Below are 8,180 nucleotides of genomic sequence, written 5' to 3' on the forward strand. Positions count from 1 at the left end.
CAACCTCCTCTCTCCCACCACCTGCACTGAGTCAAGGGGGCAACCCAGGACAGAGCTGGCCTTCCTGACCACGTTGTCGAGTCTCTTCCGTTCCGCCGCTGAGATGTTAACTATCAACTTATCCAAGAAGTTGAACAAAAATAATTGTTTGCAAACATTTTATATACGAAGAAATCGTGAACATTGCCTCACCCAGAACACAGAACCTGCTTACTAAAATGGCGCAGAAATTTAACCATGACCAACTACTGTTCTTAGGATTGAGCGGTCTATTATCTTTGGGCGGGCATGTGCGGACCGGGTGCGTGGTGACGCCACGGGGTTGTCTGTCGGTGCGCGTTTACGTCACGGGGTGGGGAGGAGCGTGGGAGCCGATGCGCGCTGACGCAAGGGGCGGCGTGTTGACGTGCAACGGGCGGGCCGGCGGCCATCTTGGCGAGTCTGCGACGGCGGTGAGGACGAGGCGGAGAAGCAGCGAGAGACAGAGAGACAGGACCCAGCACCTCATCCCTCGCTCACAACTCTAGCGGCACCCTGATTTTGATCGACAGATAATCACAACGCAAGTACTAGGAAGAAGGAAGTGGAAAGTAAGGGAGCAGCGCCAACAGCGGACGAGGTGAGGTGAGGCCTGGCTGGGCCCAGTGGTCGCGGATGAGGCCTGGTCTGGGGCCCGCGCAGCGCAGCCGCATCTTTGCCCGCCTCCACCTCCAGCCCTCGGCCACCCCGGCTCCCGGCGTCTCTCTCCCCCCTCCCCCACCGGTGAGCCCGCGGCCCGAGTTATTTATGGTGGGAAGCGCTGGCGGTTGACGCACTGCACCTTTGTTCCAGCATCTCCCCCCCCCCCCCCCCCCCCGCACACACATACACACAACTCCCTCCTCGTTACCCCACTTTCCCCCCTCCCCCCACTTTCCTCCCTCCCCCCCACTTCTCCCTCCCCCCACTTCCCCCTCCCCCCACTTCCCTCCCTCCCCCCCACTTCCCTCCCTCCCCCCACTTCCCTCCCTCCCCCCCACTTTCCTCCCTCCCCCCCACTTTCCTCCCTCCCCCCCACTTTCCTCCCTCCCCCCACTTTCCTCCCTCCCCCCACTTTCCTTCCTCCCCCACTTTCCTCCCCCCCCACTTTCCTCCCTCTCCCCCCACTTTCCTCCCTCTCCCCCCCCCCACTTTGCTCCCCCCACTTTCCTCTCTCCCCCCACTTTCCTGACCCCCCCACTTTCCTGACTCCCCCCCCCCACTTTCCTGACTCCTCCCCCCCTTTCCCCCCTCCCCCCTTTCCCCCTCCCCCTCCCCCCCTTTCCCCTCCCCCCCTTTCCCCCTCCCCCCTTTCCCCCCACTTTCCTCCCCTCCCCCACGTCCCTCCCTCCCCCCCTCCCCCCCACTTTCCCTCCCTCCCCCCCCACTTTCCTCCCTCCCCCCCCCCCACTTCCCCCTTACCTCCCTCCCCCCCCACTTACCTCCCTCCCCCCACTTACCACTCCCCCCCCCCCCCCACTTTCCTCCCTCCCCCCCCACTTTCCTCCCTCCCCCCCCACTTTCCTCCCTCCCCCCCCTTTCTCCCCCCACTTTCCTCCCTCCCCCCCATTTCTCCCCCCCCACTTTCCTCCCTCCCCCCACTTTCTCCTCCCCCCTCCCCCACCCACTTCTTCCTCCCCCCCCCCACCCCTTTCCTCCCCCCCACCACCCACTTCCTCCCCCCCACCCACCCACCCACTTTCCTCCCCCCCCACCCACCCACTTTCTCCCCCCCACCCTCCACCCACCCACTTTTCTCCCCCCCCCTCCCACCCACCCCCACTTTTCTCCCCCCCACCCACCCACCCACACTTTTCTCCTCCCCCCCCACCCACCCACTTTTCTCCCCCCCCCACCCACCCACTTTTCTCCCCCCCCACCCACCCCACTTTCTCCCCCCCCCACCCACCCCACCACTTTTCTCCCCCCCCCACCCACCCCACCCCACTTTTCTCCCCCCCCCCCCACCCAGCCCACTTTTCTCCCCCCCCACCCACCCACTTTTCTCCCCCACCCACCCACTTTTCTCCTCCCCCCCCAGCCCACCCACCCACTTTTCTCCCCCCCCACCCACCCACTTTTCTCCCCCCCACCCACCCACTTTTCTCCCCCCCCACCCACCCACCCACTTTTCTCCCCCCCACCCCACCCACTTTTCCTCCCCCCCCACCCACCCACTTTTCTCCCCCCCCACCCACCCACTTTTCTCCCCCCCCCCACCCACCCACTTTTCTCCCCCCCCCCCACCCACTTTTCTCCCCCCCACCCCACCCACTTTTCTCCCCCCCCACCCACCCACTTTTCTCCCCCCCACCCACCCACTTTTCTCCCCCCCACCCACCCACTTTTCTCCCCCCCCACCCACCCACTTTTCTCCCCCCCCACCCACCCTCCCACCCACTTTTCCTCCCCCCCCCACCTCACCCCACCCACCCACTTTTCCTCCCCCCCCACTTTCCTCCCCCCCACTTTCCTCCCCCCCACCCACCCACCCACTTTCCTCCCCCCCCACCCACCCACCACCACTTTCCTCCCCCCCACCCACCCACCCACTTTCCTCCCCCCCCACCCACCCACTTTTCCTCCCCCCCACCCACCCACTTTCCTCCCCCCACCCACCCACCCACTTTCCTCCCCACCCACCCACCCACTTTCCCCCCCACCCACCCACTTTCCCCCCCACCCACCCACTTTCCTCCCCCCCCACCCACCCACTTTCCTCCCCTCCCCACCCACCCACTTTCCTCCCCCCCCCCACCCACCCACTTTCCTCCCCCCCCCACCCACCCACTTTCCTCCCCCCCCCACCCACCCACTTTCCTCCCCCCCCCCACCCACCCACTTTCCTCCCCCCCCCACCCACCCACTTTTCCTCCCCCCCCCCCCACCCACCCACTTTCCTCCCCCCCCCACCCACCCACTTTCCTCCCCCCCCACCCACCCACTTTCCTCCCCCCCCCCACCCACCCACTTTCCTCCCCCCCCACCCACCCACTTTCCTCCCCCCCCCACCCACCCACTTTCCTCCCCCCCCCACCCACCCACTTTCCTCCCCCCCCCACCCACCCACTTTCCTCCCCCCCCCACCCACCCACTTTCCTCCCCCCCCCACCACCCACTTTCCTCCCCCCCCACCCACCCACTTTCCTCCCCCCCCACCCACTTTCCTCCCCCCCCCACCCACCCACTTTCCTCCCCCCCACCCACCCACTTTCCTCCCCCCCCACCCACCCACTTTCCTCCCCCCCCACCCACCCACTTTCCTCCCCCCCCACCCACCCACTTTCCTCCCCCCCCACCCACCCACTTTCCTCCCCCCCCACCCACCCACTTTCCTCCCCCCCCACCCACCCACTTTCCTCCCCCCCCACCCACCCACTTTCCTCCCCCCCCACCCACCCACTTTCCTCCCCCCCCACCCACCCACTTTCCTCCCCCCCACCCACCCACTTTCCTCCCCCCCACCCACCCACTTTCCTCCCCCCCCACCCACCCACTTTCCTCCCCCCCACCCACCCACTTTCCTCCCCCCCACCCACCCACTTTCCTCCCCCCCCACCCACCCACTTTCCTCCCCCCCCACCCACCCACTTTCCTCCCCCCCCACCCACCCACTTTCCTCCCCCCCCCACCCACCCACTTTCCTCCCCACCCACCCACTTTCCTCCCCCCACCCACCCACTTTCCTCCCCACCCACCCACTTTCCTCCCCACCCACCCACTTTCCTCCCACCCACCACTTTCCTCCCCCCCCACTTTCCTCCCCCACCACTTTCCTCCCCACCCACTTTCCTCCCCCACCACTTTCCTCCCCACCCACTTTCCTCCCCCACCACTTCCTCCCCCCACCACTTTCCTCCCCACCCACTTTCCTCCCCACCCACTTTCCTCCCCACCCACTTTCCTCCCACCCCACTTTCCTCCCCACCTCACCCACTTCCTCCCCCCCCACCCACTTTCCTCCCCCCCCACCCACTTCCTCCCCCCCCCCCACTTTCCTCCCCCCCCCACCCACTTTCCTCCCACCCTCTCCCCACCCTCCACCACTTTCCTCCCCCCCACCCACTTTCCTCCCCCCCACCCACTTTCCCTCCCCACCCACCCACTTTCCCTCCCCACCCACCCACTTTCCTCCCCCCCCACCCACTTTCCTCCCCCCCCACCCACTTTCCTCCCCCCCCACCCACTTTCCTCCCCCCCCCACCCACTTTCCTCCCCCCCCCCCACCCACTTTCCTCCCCCCCACCCACTTTCCTCCCCCCACCCACTTCCTCCCCCCACCCACTTTACTCCCTCTCCCACCCCACTTTCCTCCCTCTCCCCCACTTTCCTCCTCCCCCCTACTTTCCTCCCTCCCCCCCACTTTCCTCCCTCTCCCCCACTTCCTCCCTCTCCCCCCCACTTTCCTCCCTCTCCCCCCCCCCCACTTTCCTCCCCCCCCCCACTTTCCTCCCCCCCCCCACTTATCTCCCTCTACCCCCCACTTATCTCCCTCTACCCCCCACTTACCTCCCTCCTCCCCCACTTTCCTCCCTCCCCACTTTCCTCCCTCCCCCCCCCACTTTCCTCCCCCCCCCACTTTCCTCCCTCTCCCCACTTTCCTCCCCCCCACTTTCCTCCCCTCCTCCCCACGTTCCTCCCCCCCTCCACTTTCCTCCCCCCTCCCCCCCACTTTCCTCCCCCCTCCCCCCCACTTTCCTCCCCCCCAGTTTCCTTCCCCCTCCCCCCACTTACTTTCCCCCCTCCCCCCCACTTACTTTACCCCTCCCCCCCACTTACTTTCCCCCTCCCCCCGCTTACTTTCCCCCTCCCCCATTTTCCCCCTCCCCCCCACTTTCCTCCCCCCCCCCCACATTTCTCTCCCCCCACTTTCCTCCTCCCCCCCACTTTCCTCCCTCCCCACTTTCCTCCCTCTCCCCCCCCCACTTTCCTCCCTCTCCACCCCACTTTCCTCCCTCTCCCCCCACTTTCCTCCCTCCCCCCACCACTTTCCCTCCTTCTCCCCCCCACTTTCCTCCCTCTCCCCCCACTTTCCTCCCTCCCCCCCACTTTCCTCCTCTCCCCCCCACTTTCCTCCCTCTCCCCCCCACTTTCCTCCCTCTCCCCCCACTTTCCTTCCTCTCCCCCCCACTTACCTCCCTCCCCCCCACTTACCTCCCTCCCCCCCACTTACCTCCCTCCCCCCCACTTTCCTCCCCCCCCCCACTTTCCTCCCTCTCCCCACTTTCCTCCTCTCCTCCCCACGTTCCTCCCCCCCTCCACTTTCCTCCCCCCTCCCCCCCACTTTCCTCCTCCCTCCCCCCCACTTTCCTCCCCCCTCCCCCCACTTTCCTCCCCCCCACTTTCCTCCCCCCCACTTTCCTCCCCCCTCCCCCCACTTACTTTCCCCCTCCCCCCCACTTACTTTCCCCCTCCCCCCCACTTACTTTCCCCCTCCCCACTTTTCCCCCTCCCCCCACTTTCCTCCCTCCCCCCCACATTTCTCTCCCCCCACTTTCCTCCTCCCCCCCACTTTCCTCCCTCCCCACTTTCCTCCCTCTCCCCCCCCCACTTTCCTCCCTCTCCCCCCCCCACTTTCCTCCCTCTCCCCCCGCTTTCCTCCCTCTCCCCACCACTTTCCTCCTTCTCCCCCCCACTTTCCTCCCTCTCCCCCCACTTTCCTCCCTCCCCCCCACTTTCCTCCCTCTCCCCACTTTCCTCCCTCTTCCCCCCCCCACTTTCCTCCCTCTCCCCCCCACTTTCCTCCCTCTCCCCCCCACTTTCCTTCCTCTCCCCCCCACTTACCTCCCTCCCCCCCACTTACCTCCCTCCCCCCCACTTACCTCCCTCCCCCCCACTTACCTCCCTCCCCCCCACTTACCTCCCTCCCCCCACTTTCCTCCCTCCCCCCCACTTTCCTCCCACCCCACTTTTCTCCCCCCCCCACTTTCCTCCCTCCCCCCCACTTTCCTCCCTCTCCACCCCACTTTCCTCCCTCTCCCCCCACTTTCCTCCCTCTCTGCTCCACTTTCTCCCCCCACTTTCCTCCCCCTCCCCCCCACTTTCCTCCCCCTCGCCCCACTTTCCTCCCCCTCCCCCCACTTTCCTCCCCCCCCCACTTTCCTCCCTCCCACCCACTTTCCCCCCCACCCACTTTCCCCCCCCCACCCACTTTCTCCCCCCCACCCACTTTCCTTCCCCCCCACCCACTTTCCTCCCTCTCCCCACTTTCCTCCCTCCCCCCCCACTTTCCTCCCCCCCCCCACTTTCCTCCCTCTCCCCACTTTCCTCCCCCCTCCCCCCCACTTTCCTCCCCACGTTCCTCCCCCCCCCTCCACTTTCCTCCCCCCCCCCTCCACTTTCCTCCCCCTCCCCCCCACTTTCCTCCCCCTCCCCCCACTTTCCTCCCCCCCAGTTTCCTTCCCCCTCCCCCCCACTTACTTTCCCCCTCCCCCCACTTACTTTCCCCCTCCCCCCCACTTACTTTCCCCCTCCCCCCCACTTACTTTCCCCCTCCCCCACTTTTCCCCCTCCCCCCCACATTTCTCTCCCCCCACTTTCCTCCCTCCCCCCCCACTTTCCTCCCTCCCCCCCACTTTCCTCCCTCCTCCCCACTTTCCTCCCTCTCCCCCCCCCACTTTCCTCCCTCTCCACCCCACTTTCCTCCCTCTCCCCCCACTTTCCTCCCTCTCCCCACCACTTTCCTCCTTCTCCCCCCACTTTCCTCCCTCTCCCCCCACTTTCCTCCCTCCCCCCCACTTTCCTCCTCTCCCCCCCACTTTCCTCCCTCTCCCCCCCACTTTCCTCCCTCTCCCCCCCCACTTTCCTCCCTCTCCCCCCCCACTTTCTCCCTCTCCCCCCCCACTTTCCTCCCTCTCCCCCCCACTTACCTCCCTCCCCCCCACTTACCTCCCTCCCCCCCACTTACCTCCCTCCCCCCCACTTACGTCCCTCCCCCCACTTTCCTCCCTCCCCCCCACTTTTCTCCCCCCCCCACTTCCTCCCTCCCCCCCACTTTCCTCCCTCTCCACCCCACTTTCCTCCCTCTCCCCCCACTTTCCTCCCTCTCTGCTCCACTTTCCTCCCTCTCCCCCCCACTTTCCTCCCCCCCCCCACTTTCCTCCCCCCTCGCCCCACTTTCCTCCCCCCTCCCCCCACTTTCCCCCCCCCCCCACTTTCCTCCCTCCCACCCACTTTCCCCCCCCACCCACTTTCCTCCCCCCACCCACTTTCCTCCCCCCCCCACCCACCTCCCCCCCACCCACTTTCCTCCCCCCCACCCACTTTCCTCCCCCCCCACCCACTTTCCTCCCCCCCACCACTTTCCTCCTCACCCACCCACTTTCCTCCCCCCACCCACCCACTTCCCTCCCCCACCCACCCACTTTCCCTCCCCCCCCACCCACCCACTTTCCTCCCCCCCCACCCACCCACTTTCCTCCCCCCCACCCACTTTCCTCCCCCCCCACCCACTTTCTCCCCCCCACCCATTTTCCTCCCCCCCACCCACGTTCCTCCCCCCCCACCACGTTCCTCCCACCCCCACCCACTTTCCTCCCCCCCACCACTTTCCTCCCCCCCCACCCACTTTCCTCCCACCCACCCACCACTTTCCTCCCCCCCACCCACCCACTTTCCTCCCCCCCCACCCACCCACTTTCCCCCCCCCCACCCACCCACTTTCCTCCCACCCCACCCACCCACTTTCCTCCCCCCCCACCCACCCACTTTCCTCCCCCCCCCACCCACCCACTTTCCTCCCCCCCACCCACTTTCTCCCCCCACCCACTTTCCTCCCCCCACCCACTTTCCTCCCCCCACCCACTTTCCTCCCCCCCACCCACTTTCCTCCCCCCCACCCCACATTCCTCCCTCTCCCACCCGACTTTCCTCCCTCTCCCCCCACTTTCCTCCCTCTCCCCACCATTTTCCTCCTCCCCCCTACATTCCTCCCCCTCCCCCCCACTTCCCCCCCCCACTTTCCTCCCCCACTTTCCTCCCCCCCACTTTCCTTCCCCCTCCCCACTTACTTTCCCCCTCCCCCCACTTACTTTCCCCCTCCCCCCCCACTTACTTTCCCCCGCCCCCCACTTACTTTCCCCCTCCCACCCACTTTCCTCCCCCCCACCCACTTTCCTCCCCCCCCACCCACCCACTTTCCTCCCCCCACCCACCCACTTTCC

At 67.0% G+C, this 8,180-nt stretch overlaps 1 protein-coding gene across 8 annotated transcripts in view; it reads left to right on the top strand.

The window, feature by feature from the left end:
• Positions 1-403: 403 nt before the first annotated feature.
• Positions 404-8,180, top strand: part of prrc2c (proline-rich coiled-coil 2C) — an 81,684-nt gene continuing 73,907 nt past the window's right edge. For 6 of the 8 annotated variants that reach the window (XM_078407783.1, XM_078407786.1, XM_078407789.1 and 3 more), the window contains exon 1: positions 405-619. The gene's annotated coding sequence lies outside the window, so the exon portion shown is untranslated. Of the gene's footprint in view, positions 625-8,180 lie in introns of all 8 variants that reach the window. The other 2 variants (XM_078407790.1, XM_078407784.1) reach the window with 2 other exon arrangements.

Source organism: Rhinoraja longicauda, chromosome 11 (genome assembly GCF_053455715.1).
Source record: "Rhinoraja longicauda isolate Sanriku21f chromosome 11, sRhiLon1.1, whole genome shotgun sequence".
NCBI lineage: Eukaryota > Metazoa > Chordata > Chondrichthyes > Rajiformes > Arhynchobatidae > Rhinoraja > Rhinoraja longicauda.